At 49.4% G+C, this 27,346-nt stretch overlaps 1 pseudogene; it reads left to right on the top strand.

Annotated features, from left to right (window-relative positions):
* Positions 1-5,339: 5,339 nt before the first annotated feature.
* LOC121477400 lies at positions 5,340-7,939 on the top strand (annotated as a pseudogene).
* Positions 7,940-27,346: the final 19,407 nt, after the last annotated feature.

Genomic DNA, 27,346 nt, shown 5'->3' with positions numbered 1-27,346 from the left:
TGAGCGGGTGTGTGGAGGCTGGGGACAGACATAGGAGAAGAATCAACACAGGAAGGGGGTTGAGGTCAGCATCCTGCCGGGAGACAGCATTTGTGTTTGGATCCACTTTGCCTTGGACCCAAGTCCATAACCCTCCACCTAGGAAATAACTGGGATCCCACCACGGCCTCAAGCCCCGCGCGCCACCGGCCCGCAAACGTGCTGCGGGGATGCTGCGGGCCAGCGTCACTCTGCACACTCGCTGCTCTCCCTGAGTGACCAGGCTGCTCCCTTTCGGGGGGGGGGTGTTCATTATCCCCAGGGTCTCCCCATCACCCATCACACACCCCACTCTCACCACATGCCCTACGCAGCACAAGACCTGCCATCCTGCTCTCTGTTCACACCTCTGTTCTTCTTCCACATGGGTTTCCGTGCCTCTCCCGTGTTGTGTCCCCTGCATCCGCTAGAGTTTAACCCATAGTAGGTGCTCAGCAGATGTCAACTGAGTGAGTGGACAAAACACCCACCTGACCGCCTACTCATTCAGTCTCAAGTGTTGGGAAAGACATGTGAGCTTGTCCTCACTTGTCCCCGGGGGGAAAAAAACCTTGTCAAGATGAAGATTCAACACCTCAGTAACCCCTTCCTAAAATAAAATAAAATAAAATAAATTTTAATATATACTTTTTTAATTTAAGTCATCTCTACACACCTAACTTGGGGTGCGAACTCACGACCCTGAGACCAAAAGTCACATACCCTTCTGACTGAGCTGGCCAAGCCCCGCTATAACCAAGTATTTAAAACTCACATTTTACTGGGGATTTGTTTTTATTAGCCACTTTTGTGGGAATGAAATATAACTCACTTCCTTTGGACAGAAGCAGTCTATCCCCTTCTCGGCTGTTTTTCTCTTCTCCCTGGGCACAGGGACGCTCACTGTCCACTCACACAGCCCTTCCCTGGAATCGTAAAGTATATTTCTCTTTCTTCCTATCTGATACAACCATTTCCTTCCCATCCCGTATCCACAAACACTTGCGTACCTCTCCACTCCGCTCCAGCTCCCTCTCACACTCCCCATGGCAGCTGGACAGGGCCAGCTCATAGTTTGGGAGATTAGGTCACTGGGGCTTGTCTATACAGCTGTGTTTCTGGCAGGGCCCCGGAACCACTAATCCCATCCCTCATGGTGAAGCCGAGAGTTTAGTCTCAGGCATGCTCATACTTCTGGAAACATGACACATTCATAATAAAGTCAAAACACGAGTCACCTAGCCCTGGAGCCCAGCTCCACTTCCAAATGTGTTCCTGCAGCTTCCATGACCTGGGTGGGAGCTCTGGGCTCATAGAGACTGTCCCAGCTGCTGGTGGAGTGGCTGCTGTCAGGACCACCATGGCTGGTGATTGTGTGGTCCGAGGACACGGGGTTGGCCATGTGTGGTGGGCTCTTCTGGGGCTGACAAGAACAGTGGTTGCCACATCAGTGAGGAGGAGGACTGGCATGCTGGTCTCACACTGGCTCCTCCTTGTGATGGCCCTGGACACACCTAATTCGGAGTTTGATGGATCAAACAGGACCATAGATTGGGTCCAAACCAGAAGAATGTCAGGCATGCCAGAAGGGAGTTGGGAATTAAGTCATAGGGAGTGAGAGGGGCTAGTCCACAACTGGACTCTTTGTCCATCTGTGGTCACCAACAGTCGTGGTTGGCTGAGGTCAGTGTGAAGCTAAGGTACAGTCATCAAAACAATGATTCTGGTCTAACGCAGACCACACAGCCAGGGCATGCCAGAGGAGGAAGTGACGTTCAAGGTAGTCTACGACCCACGAGGTCAGGCCATTGCCCAAGTCACCAAATGCTCCCCCTGCCCCTGTGACCTTTCCACCATAACACACAGGGAAGGGGCGCCTGGGTGACACCGTTGGTCAAGCATTGCACTCTTGGTTTTGGCTCAGGTCATGATCTAGGGGTCTTGAGGTCGAGCCCTACGTCCAGCTCTGTGCTCAGCAAGGAGTCTGCTTGAGTTTCTCTCTTCCTCTCCCTCTGCCCCTCCCACTCTTTTCCTCCCTCTCTCTTCAAAATAAACAATTTCTAAAAAAATTTAAAAATAAACACCACAGTGCAGACAGGTGAATGTAACACAGGGAAGTGACGCTGGCTTCTGCTCTGATATGTCACTGCTCTTACCCATGAACAGTCAGGGACATAATATGGTTTTGTAGTCATTGGAAGCTTTGCATTCCAGCATCACCTAGAAGAAAGAAAATAACTCCTCCGCAGCACCTGTGAATAGTGACTGGAAATTCACCTGAGCATTCTCATGTCTGCCTGATGCCCCCTGGCCTCCTCTTCCACTCGGCCACCTCGGGACCTGTCCTGTTCTTTTATGAGTTTATCTCCGGGGCTCCTGGATTAATCCGGCGAGGGAGACCTGCTCCTTGCCAGGACACCCTGAATCTCTCCCCCAGGGTTTTGAACAGGAATTCCTCAGGGGCGGAAGCCAAACAACGTCAGCCACGGGCACCCTGGGCAGCATGTTCTCTGCTATTCAGAGGAAGGGGTCTGGGTTCATGGTGGCCGTGGAGAGAAGCCTGAAGGCACCGGTGTCCAGGGGTCAGTACCCCCGGGGTTCAGAAGTGCTGCCCACTTCAGGCGCTGTTCATGCCTTCCTTGGATTTTGTCAGGCGATCAGCCCATGTTTTCCTGGTGCTCATTCACATCAGATTTTCTATTTCTCGCCACCAAAGGTGTCCTATTGCACTAGCAGCTTTCCATTCTAGAGTCTAACTATTTTTTAAAGAGAATTCTCTTTTTAGCTTTGAAGTCAACTGGATGGATATCAAACACCTTATTTTAGGAATAAAAATGGCAGATGCTAGATATGGGGCGGAGAGACTAGAAGATGAGCAGGGCACATCTCACTGTGTCAGAAAGTGAGAAAATATGAGAGAGAGAGAGAAGGGGCTTGTGACAAGGACAGAGGAACCACTGAGGCGATCCCACTAGCCAGTCTGGGCCTACTTGCATTCCACTATGTTTGAGGACAACAATGACTTACTGCAAAGTAGCCACGAGTCTATCTCAATAATAAGTAGATACACAAAATAATGGGGGGACGGGAGGGTTCTGGCTTGTGTGGAATGCTGAGTCGGGCTGCTCACGGTGGCAGGTGTGCTGGGGAGGAAAACCTTCACTTGGCAGCCATCAGCATCAGGGGCATGTCAGGCAAGATTCATCAGGGAACACTTGGCCTCCTGGGGATCAGGGGTGGACTTCCAAGAGGAACGAGGAGCAGGAAAGGGCCACATCTTAGAGTGCCTCTCCAGAGCACGGGAGAAACTCATCAGTGCAGAGTGGGGAAATGGGGCCACAGCCTGTGCTCCGGGCGTGACACAGGGCAGTCACCTGTCCCATGTGAGTGGCCACCCGCTGAGAATATGCTCCATGCATACAAGACAGGCCCAGTTCTGAAAGGATTCAGGGGAAAGGAGATGGTTGTGGGTGACCACTGGGTGTGGAGAGCTCCGAGACTGGAGGGGTGAGGCCTGGGAGGGCGTCCCAGGGCCCATGGACAAGACAGAAGGTAGGCTGTGGGCCAGCCCCGAGGGCTGTCTCCACGTGAAATCCACTGTGGGTGAGGACTGCACCATGACCAGCGGAAAGCATCTCCACTGTGTGGGGTGAAGAGACATGATGTATGCAAGCTGCTCTCAAATATTACGTAGTAATACAGAAAATATTATATACAGAGAAAGAATGAGGGAGCTGATGGATAAGAAGGAAACAGCAGTTAATTCTAAGTACGGGGTATACAAGTGTCCTTTTTCTAATTTTTAAAATTTTTCTCTTGGGGCACCTGGGGTTCTTGGTGGTTGAGCATGTGCCTTCAGTTCAGGGTGTGATCCCAGGGTCCTGGGATCAAGTCCCACATCGGGCTCCCTGAGTGGAGCCTGCTTCTCCCTCTCCCTGTATCTCTGCCTCTCTCTCTGTTCTCATGAATAAGTAAGTGGAATCTTTAAAAAAATTTTTTTTTCCTCTAATTTGGCAGTTATTTCAAAACCAAGTGTTAAAGACAACAGCAGAAGCAACACGGTCTGTTCCCAGAGAAGGAAACCCTGGCCTGTGTGGGGGTCACTCCCACTCTGGGGCACCCTCCTTTGGGGTTTTTGCTGTTTGAACTTGGTAATGGGCGGCAGGCCGGGCCTGAGGCCACTCACTTTTCTGCCACGTGTTCGGGGACTTTCTCCTTTGTAGGATGTTTGCTTCAATTAACCTCCAGGTAGCAGAGGGCAGAAAAAACCCAGCTGCGCGCCAACAATAAGGCTTGGCTTTCCTGCGGCCTCAGAAAAACTGTAAATAAATCAAAACGCAGGGGATGTTATTTGATCTGGAAAAGGGTCAGTTAAATATTCCAGGATGTTGGAAACAAAAGATGTTTTAAATACCACAGGGCGTTCGAGAGTAATCGAGAGGATGTAATTCTGCCCATTATTAGCTGACATCAATTGGAAGGAGATCGTAGCTAAAAACTGAAACCCCATGTGTCAGGAGAAGAATAAAAGAATCCAGTGTCTTTGACCCCAATGCTTAGTGATTCTCGGGTTTGAGAACAGTCGTGGGATCAACCTACACGCAACCATCCTTGAGCTCCCTGTGACTCGTCAGCCACCCTGCTCGCGTGACCTCCTTCATCCAGTGGCTGGACTCTGGAGGGCTGTGGAACTGCCGTGGGGCCGAGCTGAAGGGACAACCTCAGAGCTTCTCAGAGGGGGGTCCCCGGACCCGCAGTGTCGGCATCACGGGGGGAAGTTGAGAAAAGCCTATGATGGGGCCCCACCTAGACCCGCCAACTTCAATCTCTGGGTGGGTTTCAACAAGCCTCCTGGGTGACTCCCAAGGCCACTCCCGCTGGAGAATCACGGGGCTACTTCTAGTATTTACTTTCATGGGAATGTCAACTGCTCAAGGAGACAGGCTTTCATCTGGTACCCGTCACTCCCTGTAGCCCTCAGTACATCAAGTCAAATTACTGGGTTTACTGGGAATTCAGGGGATTTGACGAGATGGCTCCTATATTCCACCTCTTTTTTCTTCGTTTATTGCTCCAGCAGGACGTCACGATGGACGCTTCTAATTCAAAGGCGTCTTCAATCTTGCTGCAACCTCACATGTCCTTTTATTGATCTCTCCACAGCCCAGGGGTCACGGAGCACGTCGGATTTCTTTCCGAAGGGCACATGCAGAGACTGGCTAATGTGTTGAGAGCCCAAGTCTGGCAGGGGCCGTGGTGGTACTGGAGGCTGACTGGCTGGGAGCTGGGGGCATGCCCCAGTCCGGAGTGGAGGCGTCGACATGGGGGGCACACAGGCATCCAGGACAGTGGCAGGGCCTGGCCCACAGCAGGTGCCCACCTGCAGCACCACTGGGCAGGAGTTCTGCCAGCGTGGGGGTCTGGTGTGGGTCGGTGGGCCACAGGCCTGTGCTCACACACGCAAGGACATGTTTCCTTTCTAAAGGGTGCCCTTTGGGAAGCTACAGGTCCGCTGGGGACTTTAGGATCAGGATCCACCTGCCCTTTGTCTTTGGGTGCCTGTGGGATCACGGGTGGTGCAGTGGCCCATCCGGGGAGGCGGAGACTTCCTCCCTCACTCAGCTGAGAGGAGAGGCATGGGGCAAAGGAGCTCCCTCACCTTCCCCCCAGGGTACCCCCTCATCTCCCCTGACCAGAGTCCCACCTCTGACCCCTCCCCAGGAACAACACACCTGCTCCGCGTGATGGGATTAGAAAGTTCTTCACCAAGTGGACAAGTAGCAGAGCCCTATCAGCACAAATGGGAGGAACTCAGGGAGGAGGACAAGGCTGCACCAGCCCTGTCTCAGGCACACAGTTTGTGCCCAATAAATACATCTGAATGAATGAACCAGTGCATGAGAGATAAGGGGTCCTTCTCCTGCTTCCATGAGAAAAGCAACATTTAAATGTGAAATGAGGTCAAACTGAAGCTCTAAAGCAGAAATATTTCCGTAAGCATTTCCAGAGCCCCTGACCCTCTTGTGGAGGCCCCACCCCTCCCCAGAGTCACAGCCAGCAGGAAACAAGGAGGCCACAGCAGGTGGCAGGGGCACCCGGTGGCTGGGGACCGGGCCACACCCGCCATCAGACACCCACAGCTCCAGGGCCTGGCGGCAAGCATCAGCGGAAGGCTCGGCAGGCCTAAGGAGCAAGGGCCAAAATCAAGGCCAGAGACTAGCAAGCTGTGAATTTACACAGCTCTCGCACCAGCCTGTGGGCGGTAGACCACAGTCACTGACTCCTTATAAAATATGCATTTATTCAGCCCTCAGTTGTCACCATTGGTTTTCTTCCATCCGAAATTTCTGGGTGCCTCTGTCCGTGACCTCCATGTGCAGCAGAGGGATGGCCAACCCTTGGCAGTTCCTTGGAGGAGGGTGGGTGGGACGCGCTCCGGAAGCGGCTCCCACGGGGAAGGATCACTAGGGTCTGGTAACCTGAGAGGGCGGTGCTGAAGTGTGGGGAGATTGGGAGATTTTCTCGAGCTAGTGAACCTCCGCTGGACTCCACTCCCAAAACCAACCTGTTTACTGATGGAAAATATAAATTTGTAAAAAAGGAAGGAGAAGGGAAATGGATCATGAGCCTGAGAAAGAGGAATCCTGGACCTCTGAGGTGAGCAGGACTGGATGCCAATTGTGCATGAGTGATTGTGTGTGTACCTGTGTGCACCTGTGAGGGATTGTGTGCACGTATATGTGTGTGTGCACATATGTGTGTGAGTGTGGATGTGTGTGCATGTGTGCACACATGTACGTGTGAGAGTGTGTATGTGAGAGATTGCGTGTGTGCATGTGTGAGAGTAGCGTACACGTGTGGGCACCTGTGACAAGGTGCGTGTGTGTGAGCGCAATACACATGCATATGTGACATGTGCAAGCATGTATGTGTAGAAACGTGTGGTGTGTGAGTGCACATAGAAGTGTGTGCACCGTACACATGTGAGGGTGTGTGCACTGCCTTCGTAACGGTCCAACACCCACACGGTCTTAGAGGCCGCCTCGCAGTGGGAGGGAAGGGCACGGGGCGGGGGAGAGAGCAGAAGGTGGACTCGCCCACCAAGAGCTGGGACCACCGAGCAGGCCGCCCCGGGTGGACGGAAGCCCAACCTCCCCCGTCTCTCCTGCACCATGTTCGCTTCTGCTTTTGAAGGGAGCTGACACCTCAGCTTGACAGATGTTCTCAGGGAAGAAAGAAAACATTTATTTATGCTTGTGGGGAAGGGCAATGGAGCCAGGTGGGCCGTGAACCCTGAGCCCCAGCTTGCCAGGGGCCAGCAGCACACCCCCGACCCCGACTTCCCCTCCCTGGGTAAGTTCTTTATCAGACCTTGTGACTGCTCATGAGATGTTATTGGGGCGCCTGGGGGCTCAGTAGGTGAAGCGTCTGCCTTCGGCTCAGGTTGTGATCCCGGGGTCCTGGGATCGAGTCCCACATCAGGCTCCCTGCTCTGTGGGGCGCCTGCTTCTCCCTCTCCTGCTCCCTCTGCTTCTGTTCTCAGTCTCTCTCCCTCCCTTCCTACAGGAAAGCAAGCGGCCTCACGGTGGCCTATGAGCAGGTTCAGAAGGGGCCCCTGAAACTAAAAGGTGTTGCAGAGTTCAGCGTGACCAAGCGGAAGAAGAAACAGAAGGACAAAGACAAGGCGAAACTCCTGGAAGTGATGGGAATGAGCAAAAAGAACGAAGAGGAGAAGTGGCGCGGCCTGGACAAGCGTACCCCGGCCCAAGTGGCTTTCGAGAAGAGTCAGGAGAAGTGGCAAATGGAAAGGATCCTAAAGAAAGCACCCCAAATCCACAAGCAGTGAGTGGAGGACTTCAACAGACACTTGGACACCCTTACGGAGCACTATGACATTCCAAAAGTCAGCTGGACAAAGTAGCCTCCCCACCCAGGGTATGCAGCGCATCAAGGGGAAATGGAAGGCAAAGTTGGGATTCTATTTGATGCCTTTGGTATTTTCTAGAAACATTCTTTTACACACACCCTTGCGTTTTCTGCTGAGACAAATGCTTTCCAAAGCAGTGTGCCCTCTTGCTGGAACTTGATTAAAGTAAGGCTGTTCTTTTAAATAAATAAATAAATAACCTAAAAAATAAGATGTTATAGATACTCCTATATATAATAAACACACGTATATGATGTGAAAGCATGTTTCCTCACGCACACAACCTCCCCCCCGCCCCCGGTACAGAAAGTTCTAGGTGCACGTACCTGGAATCAGCTACTACTTTCACACCCTTTCTGATCCAAAAACCAAGTCAAGCTCTGTGCTGACATTCAGATTTAATAGTTGAGTCAAAAATAAAACAACAAATGATTAAATGGAACCAGGCTCACACAGTAAAACAAAATGTGGATGAACTGAGTCGTGCACTTGAAAATGAGTGAGATGGTGAAGGTTTTGCTGTATGAACTTGCCCAGGAGAAAAGCTGAGTCCCTAACGCAAGCCCAGCTGAGGCAGCAGCCCTGGGGGACGCCGTGGGCTGGGTGCTAGAGAAGCAGCCCCCGCATGTGGAAGGCCCGGGACCCTCCCCGAACTGTGTCCTTCCACGGAGCCGCCTCTTTCGCCCTCCACGCTGACTCTGGTCCCCTGGGATATTCTCTGCCTCCTGGAAGCTGATTTCCATCTCGATCTTTTCTTTGAATCCTTGCCTCTGTGGAGAATGTTCTCTCCTTGACCCACCAGCCCCCTAGGGTCTGTGCCAAGGCTCCTTCAACATGGGGGCATTTCAGAAAACAACCGATGTCGGGTCTCACTCCCAGAAGCCCTAATGCAGTGGCCTGTGGGGACCCCAAGCAGAGTCCCGTCACCCGCCTCTCCCCACAGACCTCATGCCTGGGCTCCTGGAAGCCTCTTCTTGGGGCTCGTGTACAGAGCCCTTAACCAGAGCTTTGCTGGGAGCTCAGGGTGGGCAGATGGAGGCCTCTACCTGCCTGGGTCCCTCTGCACAGCCCCATGTCTGTGTGGCCAGTCCAGGGGCCTGCTCCAGCACCAAGGCAGAAGGCAGTCACTGCTGCCCTTGAGAAGCCTCACCTTGCCTGTCCGGGGGGCTGGGACATCCTCTGACCCCATCCATCCACCGTTTGTCCCCATATCCCCACACCGAGTTCTTCCAAGCCCTGTGCCATCTCCTTTCCCTGACTCTAGAAGTGTGCAGACCCGATTATCAGAATGTTCCCCACACTGTGATAATCCTTTCCAATAAAGTCTCCCCTTCCTAAGTCTGGATTGGTTTTTATTTGACGTTGAGCTGAAGCCGTCTCAGGGAGATGCACACTGAGGGTCTCAGCAGTCCCCCATCTGCTCAGAGGCTGAGCTGTGTCCTCCAGTTGGGCCCTGGCCTGGGGCTGGCTGCCTGTGAGCAAGCTCAGCGGCCCAGCCACTGGAGTGGGGGGTGACCAGAGGGCCCAACCCCAGAGAGATGGGGCTCAGGACCAGCTTGCTTCAGGGTGGAGGGGCCTAGGACTCTAAATTGTCTGGCGGGGTGGGCACTGAAGCGGCCTGGCAGCGTGGATGCATCCCTGGCTCCAGGCGGGCAGCCCTCTGGGGGTCATGGGCCCCAGACACCCCTCCAGCTCTGAGTCCAAAAGCAGAGGTTAGTGGACAAGAGAAATGAAGAAATGACCCTCTGGGTGACTGTATTGGGGGCGGTTACAGCCTGCAGGTGTCCGTGGACAAAGCACCTGAGAGGTCAGCATCATACACTGAGGTCACCTGGAGCTGCAAGGGACCCCAGGCAGCAGCTACCCCAAATCCCTTCTTTTTCCTCAGGAGAAAAATGGGAGGCTTGCTCCTGAGGTCCAACAGAGAAGTTAAGCAGAACTGCAACTATTTCCCCCAGTCAGCCCCTGTCACTCTCCCTGTCACCTCTGCCATTGGGACCCCTCCGCACATGGTATCATGAGAACACAGAAAAGATGGGCACAGAGATGTGATTGTATTCAGTGACATTCTCCTCAACATAATGTACCAGATAAAACAAATTTGTGGGCAATGGGCAAAAACCTTACTCTAACTTCTGCCAAAAATGGAAAATTTTTGCACAAAAGAATTGCAGTGACTTAGCTTTCTCCAAAAGCGAAGCACCTAATAAATCCATGAACCCATTTTGCCAGGGAGACATTTTAATCATTCCGGGAACATTAATTGTCTATTGTGTTTATGCCTCAGAAAGAACTCCTAATGAGGACAAGTAAAGCAGAACAACTCCCGAATCTGTGTCTGGGTTTGGGTGACTAGACTTCAGTCCCTCTACTCGCTTTTATTTGTGAACTTCTTTAAATGAATCACGTGGCTTGTAGGTATACGTTGAACGTAAACTATGCACCCTTTTCAGGTAAAACCTAACTAACCTGTGTATATAAAGGGGGCTCTGGTAGAGTGGGCATGTTTGTTTTTGTTTTTGTTTTTTACAAAGGAGATTCCAAGATTTTTTTTTCTTTTATGCTGCAAATAAGCACCATCTGAGACTATAACATGAGAGCAATGGTTTTAGAGCAGAACCAACCCGCAAGACACCAAAAAGAAGCCAGTTCCCCATTCAGTTCGGATGTGGTTATTTATCATATTCTATATATGATATATATAAATATATATAATATATATTTTTTAAGATTTTGTTTATTTATTCATGAGAGACACACAGAGAGAGAGAGAGAGAGAGAGAGGCAGAGACACAGGCAGAGGGAGAAGAGGCTCCATGCAGGGAGCCCGATGTGGGACTCCATCCCAGGTCTCCAGGGTCATGCCCTGGGCTGAAGGTGGTGCTAAACCGCTGAGCCACCCGGGATGCCCTATTGATCATATTTTAAATGAAGTTTTGGACATGGAATCCCCTAGCCTCAGCAGCTTCACATTTGCTCAGAATGCCTCTCATAAATCTCACTCTTTGGGCTCAATGTCTTACGGGGTAAGTGAATCTCCCCTTGACAGAGGCTCTTGACTCGCCCAGAGTCTGGGATCTGAATCAGCTCATGCAGGACAAGGGGGTGGGGGACAGAGGGACTGCAGGTGCACTGAACTCCCCCGCCCCCTTAGCTGCCGACTTGACTTACCGTGCTCACCTGACTGCAGGGATCAGCCCTTGGACGCTGCGCCCTAACCCCATCTCTGAGTCCCTGGTGACCGTCCTTGATGGAGACATTTACCCTGGCCTCTCTGGGCAGATGAAGAGATATTCAGATTTGCGGGGCCTCACCTTCTGTGTAGAGCCAGCTCTACCTGCCACCCCGTCTGGTCCTCCAGGGATGCTTTTGTCTCTGGTGGACACAGAATGAGCTTTCAGAGGCAGAGAGCAGCCGTCTGTGGGGTCAGGACCATCAGAGCCAAGGGTTCTCCCCATTTCCTGGGCTCTGAGCATCATGTGTTCACACTGAGCCCCATGAATTCCAGCAGACGCCACACACATCAGGCAAAAGTGCTCCACTTCGTTTCTGTTATTGCCTTTAACTCTATGGATCTGCTCACTTCCCCCTTTATTTAGGCAAAACTACAAGAACTGTTCACTTAAAGAGGTTGCATTTTAAACCTCTAACCCTGGACATGACGTTTTGTAGAGACATCTTTGGAAGATTTGGAGGGAGGCGGGGAGTGGCAGTCAGGCAATTCTTTATTGTGGGTCATTTTCCATCATTTTCCATTAGCTTGACCTTAAAAGTCCGGAATGGTCCACACGTGGAGAAGGAGCCCTCTACAAGCCCACCGACCCCACCTGCCTTCACCCCACTTGTCTCGGGAGTGAGGTTCAGCCCCTGCAGGGGAGCAAGGCAGGCTCTTGAAAGCAGGATTCGGTGGGCAAGAATGTGGGAGCTAGAGATGTAAAGGTCCTGGTGCAAGTGTATCAGTCGGTGGAACATACCCAGCACCAGCGCACGCAGGGCGGGCTTCAGTGTTTCTGTTGCTGGCACAGGTGCCCTTGATGCCTTCCCAAGCCAAGCCCCCTGCCCCTGCCCTTACTCCCCCATCCTCAACCATCTGTCCCCTCTAACATGGTCATCAGCCACGTTAGCCCCTCTCCTGCACACCTCCCACTTTGCACTGTGGATCTGGCAGTGTGGCTGCCTTTATGGTAAAACCCAGCCCCTCTCCTTCCCTGGGGAGGGGGCACCAGGTCACCCTGGGGGTGGGCCTTCCACCCCATCTTTGCTCACCCTTCTTCTTGCTCCCCTTGCCTCGACCCTGTGAGGTCCTTTCTTTTCCCAGCCTCTTGCTTTCTTCACTGGTTTCCATCACCGGGACCACAGGATCAGAATCACTTCCAGGAGAAGCACATGGTGTGTGACGGTGGGAGAGACACATGCTGGGAATTGCTATGGTCTTGGCAAGTCCAGAACACAGGGTATTGGATCCTGCACCCAAACTGGGGAGTGGGGAGGTGCAGTAACAGGGTCAGTGGGACCTCACAGACCCCCAGAGTAGGCTCACAGCCTTGGCATCCTGCTGTGACAACTCACAACTTCACCTTTGCTTTTCCCTGTCAAGAACAAAGCACATGGAAGGATAGTTCCACGGGGCTGTGGACTAATGTTTATGTCTTCTCAAATTCAGATGTTGAAATCCTAATCCCCCTGAGCTGGTTGGGAGGTGATTAGGTCATGAGGTGGAGCCTAATGAATGGGATTTAAGTCCTCATAAAAGATACCCCTGTGAGCTACCTGCCCCTCCACCCCCGCCCCGCCCCGCCATGGAGTTAAGTAGTGTCCCAAAGCTTTCCTCCAATTATCTGAATTCCCCTCTTTAGGGTGGCCGTGAACTTGCTAGTCGTTAGTAGAAGGACAGCAGCCAGGCCGTCTAATCACACACAGTGATTCAACTATAATAACTGACCTGACGAGCCAAATCAATGTTTTTTTAAAAGGCAGCCCAAAACATTAAAAATTTGAAATATTAGTTTCATCCATGTCTTTTTAAAAAAATTTCTCCCTGTAATGTCCGAGAATGTGGACATTTCATTATGATGTGACTTGAAAGGAATTGTTGCATTAGTCAGGATAATCAAAATGTTTTGTATTGACAGGACAGTTTGAGTCTCTGAGCTGTCTTTGTCTTTACACCCACTCCGTGTCTGGCAAGATCCCGCAGCTACTCAGGCTGCAGAGGGCTACATGGGGCTGCCTAGGCATGCTGGGGCTGAAGTCCCCGTGGGGGTGCATGGGGCTGCATGGGATGCACGGGGCTGCCCTAATGTAGGTAAATGTTGTGTCTGCATGTCTATGCCTTTGATGACCTGCAGCAAGATAAGAGTTTTCTTAGTGACTCCTTGGTGACATTGTGATTTGTGTTTATATATTTGAGGCTAGTTTATTTTGTTTTTAGGTGTGGGAATATTTCATGTCCAAAAGTGAGTCTCTGTTTCATGATCACAGACTATTTACATTTTAAGGCATTTTATCCAGTAGAGTTCACTCCAGTTCCTCAAAAATGCCAACCTCTTTGGCCTCTGTAATACTTATGGCCTCCAGCTTGAGAAAAGACCAAAGTGTTCTCTGGTAAGCATTCCCAGGAGGTGATAAACTTATGTCAACAAGAATCGCATCTTTCTGAAGGTAAGTGTTCCAAGTCTATGGACTTGACACAGAAGATGGCTGATTGGGGTTTGATTCCGTAAAGAACTAAACATTAAATGTGATGACCGCAGGCTATTTCTAAGAAGACTATAGAAACACACACACAAACATATACAAGTATATTCATAACTATGATTCTTACTGCATGGTTGAAAAAATGGGTTTGTATTTCAAAAATGAGCACCTAATTCAGGGGATTTACAGATAGTTAACAATCCTTGAGTGAAGAATGGCATGTTCTCCAGAATTTAGCAGCATTGAGGTTTAATCTATCCCTACAGGAATGACTGTGGAATTTGGTGAAATGATTTTCACAGAAAAGTAAAATATAATTTTGTCCTCAAATTTCTGATAATTGAGTAATTGAAACCTCTGTGACCTTAACTTCCAAATATTTTGGCCCTATTAAACAAAATAAAGTCCATTTGCCAGCAGTGTCAAGTTTTATGGATACAATCATCCATCCACCCTCTCATTCACCCACCATTCAATCATTTATTCTCAAAATGTAGTAAGTTGGGTTCTTCTTCTTTTGGGGAAATAATGTGGGACATGATGGATCATGAACCAAGCTCATTCCTTCATTCCTTCTCTCAGGTCAAAGTAATTCAATTTCAAGAGTTAAAAGGACATACAGAATGACCATGGTAGGGAGCTTGGCGATGGTCTGAAGCCACCATGTCCACCCCTCTCAATCCATACATTGAACTCCTACTCCTAGTGTGATGGTATCTGAGAGTGGGGCCTTTGGGAGGTGAGTAGGGTTAGGTGAGGTCATGAGGGTGGGGTTCCCATGATGGGATTGGTACCCTGATAAGAAGAGGAAAGGCCTGCTAGCTCTCTCTATGTCATGTGAGGACACAGCAGGAGGACCGCCCTCTGTAATCCAGGAAGTGAGCCTTCACCTGAACCTGGCCCTGAAGCCATTCTGCTCTCGGATTGCCAACCTCCAGGGCTGTGGGAAATTGCTAGTTGTGTGAGCCTTCCAGACTGTAATAATTTGTTAGAGCAGGGGCACCTGGGTGGCTCAGTCGGTAAAGCATCTGCCTTTGGCTCTGTCATGATCTCAGGGTCCTGGGATGGAGCCCTGCATGGGGCTCTCCTCGGTGTGGAGCCTGCTTCTCCCTCTCCCTCTCCCTGCCACTCTGCCTACTGGTGTTCTCTCTCTGTGTCAAATAAATAATTTATAAGAGCAAACTGAGTGACTAAGGCAGGGCTATCAGAGCAGGTTGCTTAACAGAGCTTCTTAGTCCAACTCTTGGAGTTGGAGCACAATCTGGAAGCAGGTGCATGTCTGCCTGGAACTGCAGGCAGTTTCTCATGTGCCAAGGGTGCTGAGGACAGTCTCACCATCGCTGGGGCCTGTGGCAGGTCCAGAAGAGGAGCTGGTGCAAGTGTTGTGGTTTGGCCGTGAGGAACCAATTCTTATCCATGACCAGGGCAACGGAGAAAGTTGCATGTAACCGAACACTGCTGGTCATGGCTGCAGTCAGCACGGATATCGATAGTACAACAAAATGACTGATTGGCAAATTAGCACCAATGTTATAATCAAACTGTAATAATCAGATGAAGCAATTTATTTTCTCAAGAAAAAAAGAACAAATCAGTCTATGGGCCACGTCCAATGTTAAACGCACACTTTAATCCTATGGGGAAAAATATCAGTGGTTAATGTGAGGCTGGAGTTCTTGTCAATGAATCAAAGATCTAAAATGAAAGGGATCACATATTTCTGGGCTTCATGGGCAACTAGTCCTCTTGAGTGATTTAAGATGAAAAGTCATTTTTAAACAGCTGAGCCCATGATTTTCTTACATAAAGAAATATCAGAAACTTGTACAATTACAAGACTTTTTAAAAATCAGTGGGGTTTCACCACCCTATGATTGATGAGACATGTTTGGGGCACTGATGTGTCACCCCACAGGGAGGCAACAGTGCCAGACTGTGTTTATTTATCGAAAACTTAAAAGAAGTACAAGACCGTTGGGATGGTCATGATTTTACAAACGGTAAGATCAAATACAAGTGGGGCTTTAGCACACTGTCCAAAACCAATGTTTAGAATAGGATAAAGGAAGCCCAAAAATGCAACAAAATACAAGTCCCTGGGCTTTTTCATTAAGATGTTTATCCCGGGTGGGATCGCGTTTCCTTTCTTCTGAGAGTAAAGCCTTGGCACCACAGTTGGCCCTCTCTCTTTTGGTCTGAGGCCTCTGCAGCTGAGGTGTTGGATGGCCTCTAGGGGGAGCCCTGGCTCCTGTCCTCCCCTTTCCTCCTCCTTCTCTTGCCCTCCTCCCCTCCCCCCTACTCTGGGTGGAGGAGAAGCAAGCCAATACCAATCTTGATGGCTGTGGGGTGTACAGATTAAAAATAGGGGACACTTAGAGTCCCGTTTAGCCCTCTAGTGAGCTGGCAATGCGATGAGCCTTGGGGGGCATTCCCCAGCGCTGCGGAAGCTGCAGGTTGCCCAGAAGAATCTGCTGCCCAGAGGCCAAAGAGAGAGCCTTAGCCTGACCCTGTTCCTCACTCACCCAAGATGGAGCATGCAATGGATCAAGGTCAGTAGGCGCTACCGCTTATTGCTGGGTGATCCTGAGTAACCACTCCCTCACTCTCTGCCTTGGTTTCCCCATTTGTCACAGACAGAGGAGATGACCCCACTCCCTTGCTCACTGGTTTGAAGATTAGGAGGAAGCTTACATAAATACCTTGTCCACAGCTAGGTAGATGTAATATGAAATATGAAAAATAAAAGCTATTCCAACAAGGGGTGCTGGAGCCATTGGACATCCTTCTGCCAAAAAAATGAGGCTCACATCTAATACAAGTAACTCAGAGTGGGTCACAGACCTAAAGAGAAAACCAAGTTCTATAAAACTTCTGGAAGAAAGCAGAAGGGAGAATATCTGTTATCTTGGGTCAAGCAAAGATTGCTCAGATGCAACACTGAAAGCACAATTCATAAAAAATGAAAAATTAATTAATTAATCAAATAGCAAGTTTATGCTCTGTGGAAGATGATGTTAAGGAAATGAAGGAAAAAAAAAAAAAACAAGCCACAGATAGAAAATATTTGTCAAACCCATGTCAGGTGAAGGGCTTCCATACAAAATAATCAAAACTCAAACATAAGAAAACAAATAATCCAATAAAAGTGGGCAAAAGATTTGAGAAGACGTTTTGCCAGAAAGACGTACAGATGGCAAAGCTGCCCACAGCTTAAGGGCTCAACACCACCAGACGCCAGGAACCCACCACGAAGCTGGGCGGAGATGCCATATGTCCCCGGTAGGGTGGCTCGATGGGACACCCTGGGCCCTGAGACGCCAGCCCTGGCGGGCTGGGGATTGGGCGAGGCAGCGGGCACCAGCAGGGAGGACGTGGCGGGCTGGCATCTCTGTGAGAAGAGGCAGCGGGGCAGAAAGTCCTGTCCCTGATATAGCTCAGTGTATCTCTCCGGAAAGTGGCAGCAGGAGAAGCCCGAGCTACTGTTTATTAGCCAACCTCTGCCATTAGCAATGCGATGGGGGTTTGGAGGAGTTCTGGGCACTACAAGGGAATACAGCGACCACATCTGTAGCGTTGAGATAGAATTGACGTGTAAGGGTATGTTAGTGTCAGGTGTACAACATGGCAATTTCATATTCGTGTATATTGTGAAATGCTCACCCCAATGCATCTAGTTAATACCCATCACAGCACTTAGTGACAGGTTTTTCCTCGTGATGACCACCTTTAAGATCCACTCTTTTATGAAGCGCCTGGGTGGCCCAGTCGGTTAAGCCTCAGACTCTTGACTTCGGCTCAGGTCATGATCTCAAGTCGTGGGAGGCAGCCTGGCGTCGGACTCTGCATCAGGTTTCATGCTGAGCATGGTATCTGCTTAGGGTTCTTTCTCTCTGCCTCTCCTACTCATGCTCTCTCTCTCTCTGTCTCTCTGTATAAAAGAAAAACAAAAACACTACCCTCTTAGCAAGAAGTCCTGCTTGCTGCATTTGTGCATTTCACGCCTCCTGCATAGTCATCCACCTATTTGATTAGTGCATTTGAGTGCATCTGAAAAAAAATTTTTTAAAGATTTATTTATTCATGATAGACATAGAAGAGAGAGAGAGAGAGAGAGAGAGAGAGAGAGAGAGAGAGAGAGGGGCAGAGACACAGGCAGAGGGAGAAGCAGGCTCCAGGCTGGGAGCCCGACACGGAACTCGATCCCGGGACTCCAGGATCGCGCCCTGGGCCAAAGGCAGGCGCTAAACCGCTGAGCCACCCAGGGACCCGCCAGCATCTGAAAAATTTTAAAAGAAAATTTTCTCCACAAAACTAAATGACCAGGGAGCTAGAGTCTCTTTCTCTCCTGCTGTCAAATGCTTGACCTAGAGACTCAGCTCACAGGCATGCGGCAGGCATGTCCCCAGAGGAAATGGGCTGAACTCGACGATGGCGAGTATACCATGGAGATATCAGGACAAAGGGCGAGTCTCTCCTTCACTAAAGCAGATGGCATGTTGAATGACTCTACTGTAACGGCCTTAAAACAAAAAAAAAGGCACTAAAATCCTTGTTCCCAGATATAAGCATACACAGAACCCAAGTAGGCAGGGGACACAGAGGGGGCTAGGCCGAAACCAGTAGCCCCCTTGCTGATGCATAATCGCTATTCCTGAGCCCTCCTCCGGGCCAGGAAGGGAGCTCCTTCCTGAGGCCCTGGGGCCCCTTCACTCTCCCCAGGGAGATTCTGGGGAGATTTTATGTATCTAGTACCAATCGCGGAGTTCACTTTTTGAGTGGAGTAGACTCTTAACATCCACTAGTTTGTAATCCCAACATACTTTTCAAAAGCCTGGGAAGAAATATACAATGGTTAAGTAGTGATTATTTCCAGCTGATGGGATAGTGAGAATTTTTCTTTCTTTTTCTTTCTTTTTTTTTTCAGTGCTTTCCAAATTCACCTACAGTGAGTATGTGATAATTCCATAATGAGGGGAAAAGTGGAGTGGGCTGCACTCTTTGGCAGGCTGCCCTCGGTGTAGGCGGACACCAGGGGGAGAGGCTGAGCCACAGCAGGCTGGCGCGGGGAGGGAGGGCTCCCCGAGGGGTTGTGGCTTATAATGATGGCTCAGCATCGCTCCAAGCAAATGGGGATTTTACATTAAAGATTCTCCAAGGGGCCATTTTCTTAATTGGTAACCAATGAAACTGTCTTCGGGAAAAACAGCTTTTTATAGCCTTTGTTTTTCTGTTTAGTGAAATGTGATTTCTGCATCCAGGCTGATTCCTGTTTGCATCTCAGTGACACAGTTAAGAGGGTTTGGTAACACTCATTCCTTAAGAAGACTTGTTTTTTTGTATTTTTCTGTGAAAAGCCTTGAGCGAGGCAGCCCTCGCCTGGAGTGGAGTCAGGAGGCTGTGCTCAGCATCCCTGTCCCCTACTGGCCCGGGCCCACGGGCAGGTCGCCACCCTCCCCCCACCACCCCAGGCTCCATCTTCTTGTCTGTCCAAAGCAGAAAGGCACCCCGCCCGTCCTGCTGCCCACGTCACCTGCTTTCTCTGAGGATCAAATGAGCCATTGTGGATTAAACAGTTTTGCTGTGTTAGGGAACATGTATGTGCTGGCAGTGGCAAATGTGTGGCTGAATCGAGTTGGAACTCAGGAAATAATTGCATCTCTTTCCGCTTGATTACCCGAGGGGTTGATTTTTAATGCACTTGGAGGGACCTCACGGTGTGCATCATTGGTAATTTCCAGCCCAACCACTTTTCAGAACCCATCATCGATTCTTGGGGACTCTGCAATGTGCTTATCGGAGAGGATTTTGCTGTGACTGTGGACAGCACGTCGACCCCCTCTCTCAGTCCAGGATGGTGTCTTGATTACCTTAGAATCCCAGAGATGGGAGTTTCTCAAGAGAAGGAAACTGGAGCAAGAGCCAGCGTGTCTAATGTTTCTGTGACTCTATCTCCCTAATGCCCAAACCACTAGATATCAATAGAAACTCATGTTCTTGGCATTTGAAGGACCAAAATGATCCTGATTTAAACTCAAGCAGTTTAGATGTGCTGATGCAGCCAGCGAGGAAGCTTTAGGTCACAACAGCAACAAACAAAAGTCTGAGTCAGCACAGATTGTCCTGTTCTTCGGCAGAGGGTCTGGGCTGAAGGCATTGGCTCTGTTCATGCAAAACACCCTTGGGGTGGCCTGGGTTCCTGCTGCTGCTCTCTGGGTCACCTTACTGATGTGGTTTGAAAGTAGGGGTTCAGAGCCGATGGCCAAGAAAGAATTCTGGAGACGTCTTAGGTGCAGAAAGGTGATATTATAGCACGGGGACAGGGCCTGTGGGCAGGTCGGGCTGCCCTGGGGTCCTGAGGGGTGAATGATTATACAAGATGCTCGATCCTATGGAGGGGAGGATGATGTTAGGGCCTCAGGAAATTGAGTCTGTAGGCTCCTGGAGATGGCTTTTTTCTTGTAAATCATTCAGACAGTTGCAAACTGTTGGAGACTCTTGTCCTATAGGCCAGGGATCTCTATCAAGTGCTCTCTATCAGTTAACCATTTGTTTTCTCCTTTCCTTTCTTCTAGGGCAGCCAGGAGGGCCTGAGGAAAGGCACACATATCCACCTGGGTGTGCGGGGGAAGTGGGGTGTGTGTGGAGTATTAGCTGGTGCTTTGCCCTCAGCTCACCTTATGCTCCCTCATCATTACCATCTCCCACCGAGTCTGATAACCCTTACCTGATTAACCAAATCCTTGCATCATGTCTCCTTTGTCTTTAAACATTCAGCATGATTTCCTAGTTGGACCCTGTCTGATCCACAGAAGAAGCCTAGGCACAGAGAGATTGAGCCCAGGGTCACAAAGCTAGTATGCAGCAGAGCTAGGATCTGAACCAAAGAGTGGGCTCCTGGTCACATGTGGGATGAGTTCTGGGTTTGCTCATGTGGGACATGTGGTTTTGGGGAGCCCTCGCACATCAGACTTGGTTCTGGTCTTTGTGAAGTAAAACGTGTAGTAGTTATGTGGTTTGTAGCCATTTAGCACATATAGAATGCTAGGTTTCTATCTTTTTTTTTTTTTTTTTAGTGTGTTCCTAATGAAGGTTTTAAGTGTCTTACCACCACCCCCATTGCCCTATGAGCTCTGTTGTCTTTATTGCACAATTTCACACAGCTCAGTGACTTTTAGGAACACCCATGTCACATTACAACAGAACTCACTGTGTGTACTTTCATGCACACATGCACACACACGCACGCACACATTTCCACATTCGTATGCACACAATTGCACACATACACACACACACAAGCTCCTCGTTCCCCATCCCATTGCCTCCACAGGAGAGAAAGTGCAGCAAGCTGCTGCTCCTCAAGCTCACCCGGGCTCCCTGGATGATGACTTATATCGGATCTGCCTTCTGCAGTGTGACACAATCAATGTAGTGATGGCGGTAACTGATGCCAGACTTACGGCCCCATCAGCGACCACTTCACCATCTCCTCCTTTCTGGCCAGAAACTGGAGGAGACAGGTATCATGTGCCTAGACTGACCATTAAGTAGGAGCTAGGGCCACTTGAAATAGCCGATTCCCAATTCTGTTGAAGCTGACCCAGATAGAGCATTTACTAGATTCTCTGTGGTCAGAGAATATCAGGCCATATATTCCCTCATTATCAGGGCCCAGGGCCCCTCGTACTTTTTCTCAGCTGCCCCCAACATGTAACTGTGGGACTGTGGATAAGTAGGTAGCTGTGGTTAGAAGACCACCATGGTGGTGTCACCCTGATCATTGGGGCTGGCCACTATGATCCTTGAATAATTAGGAATATCTTAGAAGAGAGCATGAGAACCTTGGTGATCTGAAGAGAAGAGGTTAAATCCTATAGCCAAATCTGCATATTTCACCAATTAGGCCACAATGGTGGTCATGGGCGTTGTTGGCTTTGTGTTGAATGTTATTATTCTGCTTCTGGTTCCAGTGAGGCAGAGGGTCGGTTTTTCCACACTGAGCAAGCCTGCCACACCCGCTGGGTGTCCTACAGTTCATCTCAATTCTGACACCACCTGGAGATAGCATCGGATCCCCAGGTGAGGGACTCGGTCCTACAAGAATGCCCCTGTCCCCTCCTCAGACACCCACGCCACGTCCAGGTTTCAACTGTGCTCCTGATCAGCTGCTATAGGTCAGAGATTTCCAGAACCTCCTCTTTGGGTTCAATTAATTTGCTAGAGCAACTCACAGAGCTCAGAGGAACAGTGTACTTACTAGCTCACCAGGTTGTTATAAAAGGATATAGCTCAGGAACAGCCAGACAGAGGAAAGGCACCGGGTGAGGTCTTCCTTGTCTTCTCCTAGTGGGCTACCACATGTTCCCCAGCCAGGAGCTCTCTGAGCCCCATCCCCCATCCTTTGGGGTTTTCATGGATGTTTCATAACATAGTCATGACTGATTAAATCATTGGCCATTGGTGATTAAACTCAATCTTCAGTCCCTCTCTCCTCCCCGGAGGTCTGGGGATGGGAATGAAAGTTCCAAACATGTAACCACACAGTCGGATTTCAATGCAACTGCCCCATCCTTAGGCAACCTCAGGGCTTCCCAAGAGTTATCTCACTGACATATAAAAGCACCTTTACTGCTCTCGATACTGCGGGAATTCCAAGGGTTTTAGGAGCCCCGTGCCAGAAATGGGATGAAGACCAGATATGCAGTTATTATTATAAATCACACTATCACAGTTCTACTTAAAAATTAGATTATCAAGTATTTCAAAATGTAGTCTCAGACAAAAAAATAGAGAAAGAATCGGAAGAAGTTTTGAAACGATGTCAATTTCTTAGACCCGCTAAGGGCTGACATTAGCAGCAATGATTAATATTAAGGCATTTGGTTCAGGCTAAGGTTCAGATCTAAGGAGAATGAAGAGAAGAATCCCTTTCTGAGCATGGAAATAAGCTGAATGGGATAAAGTTAAAGAAGCAGAGAGTATGAGAGTCACTGAGATATCTAAGTAAGATCTCGAGGGTGATTTACGCTGGCTGACAGGGAACCGCTAAGTGGGAGTAGATTCTACAGGACTTTCCCAGAAGGACAAATTTGTGAAGGTGGAAGTGTGAGTCATTTGTTGGTGCCTCCTCTACCTTCAGCATTTGTTTCCTGCTTCTGCCACCAAATGAACTGATTTTTGTTTGGAGAACTCCTTCTTTCTTCATGGCCTGGCATCCAGGCTTGGGTAGATCTTCACAGACAAAGAGAATCCCCCTCACCAGGTCACCAGGTTGTTGTAACAATGAGCTGAGTGTTTGGGTCAAAGTCCAAGCTGAAAGGTGTCACTGGAGGTCCCACCCTCCTTCCCCAGGACAGCACTGGTGCAGATCCAGGGGAAACCTGCTGCCGGCTGGGGCAGGCCTGCAAGTAGCCTCCCACTCTGAGACCAGGTGGATGGGTAGTTCTGATCCCAGGAAGGAAAGGAATCTGAATACTTTTGGGAGATAAAAAAGGTTAATTCTATAGGAAAAGATAACTAGCCAGTGATTCCATTTGGAGACAAGGGAGAGAAACAGGCAGCATGAAGGGATGATTTGTAAATGTGTGGCCAAAAAACTGTGTGGCCCCATTGCCCCTGGGGTGCTCTGCACAGTGAGCCCTCCTACCTTGGTCTGTAGGTAGGAGTGGGAGGGACATAATCCCCAGGGGAACTTCGGCTCACCATCCAGAGTGAAAGATCCCCCTGGGCCCCAGTGTGAGAGGAGTCTGAATGTTCCTCATGGGTCACAGAGAAGAATGGCGACCAAGGCATTCATCGCTCCATTGCGCGCCCCAGCCCCGGCCCCCACCGCCGGCACCCTGCAATCAGCAGAATGGAGAAGAGGTCAGGCAAGCACACAAATACTATTTACATTACTCCTCAGCAGGATGAAAGAGACCTAAGACGTTTATAGTCCAGACAGAGATATTTAGTGCTGATTTATAAATATCATGTCAGCCTCATGAGTCCATTTATCAGTCATCTTGACAATTGCCATAGCTTGTCGCTAGGATCTCAGAACAAAGTGCCTGAGAAAGTTTACAAGATCAGGGAACTGAATCATGGGCACAAATAAAAAAAGAGAAAACCAACAAACCCTTGAAGACAGCTGTGGGCTGCTCTGGCACAGTGACCCAGGCAATATTTCCCCTGGAAACTGAAAAGGCCACCGTCAAGCAAAGCTTGGGAAAAAATGGATTATTCCTTGGAGATGCCAGGAAACCTCAGAGGCTCTTGAACATGGATGGATGAGAGTCTGGTAGCATTTCCTTGTCCTCATCCTGTCCCCCCACTCATCTGTCACCCTCACCGCAAACTCTAGAGTTCACCACCATCAAGGCACCCAGTAGCCGCAAGGGACTCCACATTGAAATAAGGTATTCTTCATTATCCTGCTTTCTACCTGATGTTTCCCTTTTTCAAATTCCTTCAGAGGCTGGGACTGCCTGGTACGAAGTTTCCCTTCTAAGGTCTCATGATCTGTTTCTTCTAGCTGCCCTTTCAAAGGGCTGAGGATGAGCCCACCAGGTTGCCCTAGGAAGCACATGTGCATCTCTGTGGGTCAGGGGCTGATGGGAAGGTTCCTGGGATCCTGGAGCCTGTGCTCCAAATCATCTCCTCCCTGAGGTTCTTGGTAGATCTCTGTTTAGCTCGGGTGTCCATAAACTTTTGACAAGAAAGGATTAAAGTCCCTAAAATTTTATAGGGTGGATAGGGAGAGCGTCTGGCAAGGAAGACATGAGTTGCTTTCTGCAACCATGGGTAGAGACCCGGGACTGTAGGGAGTCTAGCCTGCTTTGCCATTCCCCATGGTGGAAACCTGAAGAAGTCACTTAGACTCCTTGGCTCTCAGTTACCCACAGGTGGAGGAAGGGGGTGGCTCCTATGCACTCTCCTTTTTAAGATCCTGCCACAGAACACTGTTTTTTCCCCAAACACAATGGTTCATTTTAACTTTAAACAAATTACATTTCTCTTTACAAAGTCAAATACTTTATCCTAAGCCACTAATTCTCATTTTCTAAATGTGTAACATGTGTTTATGTATATATGTGTGTGTGTCTGTGTATATGTGTGTATATATTTGTATATGTGTGTGTGTTGGGGTGCATTTAATTGTGTGTATGTGTGTATTTGTATTTATATGTATATTTGTGTATGTATGTGTGTTGGGAGTGCATCTGTTTGTGTATGTGTGTACGTGTGTCCATCTATGTATGTATGTATGTTTGCGTGGGTGTGCATAGGGAGTACCTCTGTTCATCAGTTGTCACCCTAGTCCCACAGGCAGGTACTCATACAGCTGGATTTTAACTTAGATGTTTGAAAGCCTAATTATTGCTTAAGTTGTCCTTAAAAAGATCAGCGGAAGAAGGAGATGTTGTGCGCACCCAGATGGTTGCCTGTCAACAGAAGGGCCGTGAGAGGCACCCAGCCTCTTGGGACACATGGGGAAGGCTCGGGGGCTAGATGGTCAGGGCCTCTGAGCTCGCATTCAAGGGTTTGCTATTTAAGTTCTGACAATACAGTTTAAGGAGGACAGTGTTTGACCAAAGAAGAAACAAAGATGAAAATTCAGTGTTCCTCAAGGCTCATGTCGTCCACACACTAAACCTCCTGGTTCTGCCTTTTCTCCTGTTCAGTCACAGAGGGAGCCCAGGCCCAGCCTTCGGTGTGTCGGTCCCAAGCCCCGGGATTGTCCTTGGCCCTTCGCTCATACTCAATCCCATCCATCGGCAAGTCTCCCTGTTCCCACCTCCAGAATGTCTCCAGGCATGGCCTCTCTCTCATAACCTCCACCTCCACTGCCTCCTAGAACACTGTCCACCTTCCCTTTCCTGCCTCCTCATCTCTCCTGCTCAGAGTGGCCAGAATGGTCTTAGCAACCACAGCCCTTCTTGCACCTACTCTTGCCCTCCACCCCAGTGCTCAGATGTGACTGCAGAGGCCGTCGGACCCTCCAAAATGGAGCCCTCATCCACTGACCAAGTCCCCGCCACACCTGCCTCCCTGCCTCCCTGACACATCTCACCCTCCAAGCAAGATCCTGCTGTCCCTTCCAACTGGTATGCTCTTCTCTGGGTCCCTGGCCAGTTCCTCTACTGTGACATTCTTCCCTCTGCCAGCCTGCCCCCAGCCCTCTCCACATTTGCCATTTGTTTTTCTCCATAACACTTAAACCTTTGACATTATGTGTGCATGTGTACTGGTTTTGCTCTGGCTGCTGTCACAAAGTACCACCAAGCAGATGATTTAAACTGTAGAACTTTATTATCTCTCACTTCCTGAGACAGAAGTCCAAGGTCAAGGTGTGGCCAGGGCTGGCTCCTTCTCCAGCCTCCCTCCTGGCATCTGGTGGATGGCTGGCCATCTCTAGCATTCCTTGGCTTGTAGAAGAATCACTCCCATCTTTGCCTTCACATTCACATGGTGTTCCCCCAAGTGTGTGTCTGTGTGTCCAAAACTCTCCTTTTTATGAGCACATCCTTTTTATCCAGGTCCACCTTAATGACCTGGTTTTAACTTACTCTGTAAAGACCTTATCTCCAAATAAGGTCATATTCTGAGGTGCTGGGATGAGGACTCCAACATATGAATTTGTGGGGACACAACTCAACCCCCAATGGAATCATTGTTATGGAATTCTCAGTTACCATCTGTACCACCACCACCCCCAAGTGTGGAAGGGTAACAGAAGCTCCATGAAGGAAAGGACTTCAGCTGCTCTGTTGAGTGCTCTCCACTCAGCCCTGGAACAGAGTTGAGGTCATGGTAGTGCGCCATACAGAAAGGTGAATCTCAAAAGGTAGCAGGTCACTCCACCATCAGCTGTTCATTTTTGCTGGGATGGCGACCAATGCAAAAAAGACCTCCAGAAGAATCTCTGGACTGGATATAGAGAGATTTAGACTCAAACTTTGTGACCCTGAAGAGGGAAATTGAATGAATGCTACTCTAGGCTTTTACGATTATTAATGTGTACGTTTTTGATTCTCCCACTTAGCAGCACCCAGAAGTCTCCTCAGCAGAGCTAATGCTCATTGACAGCGAGTTTCACAGCTGAGCATTTTGTAATCACAGGAACAGTGTGGTCACAGTCGGCTCCCTTGCTCTGACTCTATTTCTTGATGATTCGGTGAACCTCGGGATCTCCAGGCAACCCCTGTTTCCTGCAACCTCTCTCTTTGTCTCCTTAACCATCCTCGAGCTGACTCTGGGTGCTGGAGCCCAGGTGGTGAGACCTCCTTCCCAGAGCATCTTAAATGATTGCACCTGCATCATTTGCATACAAGCAGTTTCATCCAATCACAAATGACTTTGCTCACATCATTTGCATACAATATTAGTGCATCCAATGCAGTATCAGCAAGATGTTCCAGAAAATACCTTCTCAGCAGGTACAGGTGAGACTAGAAATCTGAAAGAGAAAGTACATCTGAAGAGAAAGATTATCAAAAAAACAAAAATTACAAAACAATTCAGAACTCAGTCATTTCAGGTGTATTCAAATTCCTTTTCCAGCCTTTGGTTCTTTCAAAAGAAAATGGGGGGCTCAGGTACAAACTAAAGTCTCTTCCAGCTGCAAACAAGAGCCTTAATCCAACCTAGTTTTGCTCTTTGTTCTAGATTTTCCCCACTCTCCCCCATGTGTTCCCATCCTTTTCCCCATGCTCTCTCACTAGT

This window comes from Vulpes lagopus, chromosome 17 (genome assembly GCF_018345385.1).
Source record: "Vulpes lagopus strain Blue_001 chromosome 17, ASM1834538v1, whole genome shotgun sequence".
NCBI classification, from domain to species: Eukaryota; Metazoa; Chordata; class Mammalia; order Carnivora; family Canidae; genus Vulpes; species Vulpes lagopus.
This window is presented reverse-complemented; position numbering and strand designations above follow the sequence as displayed.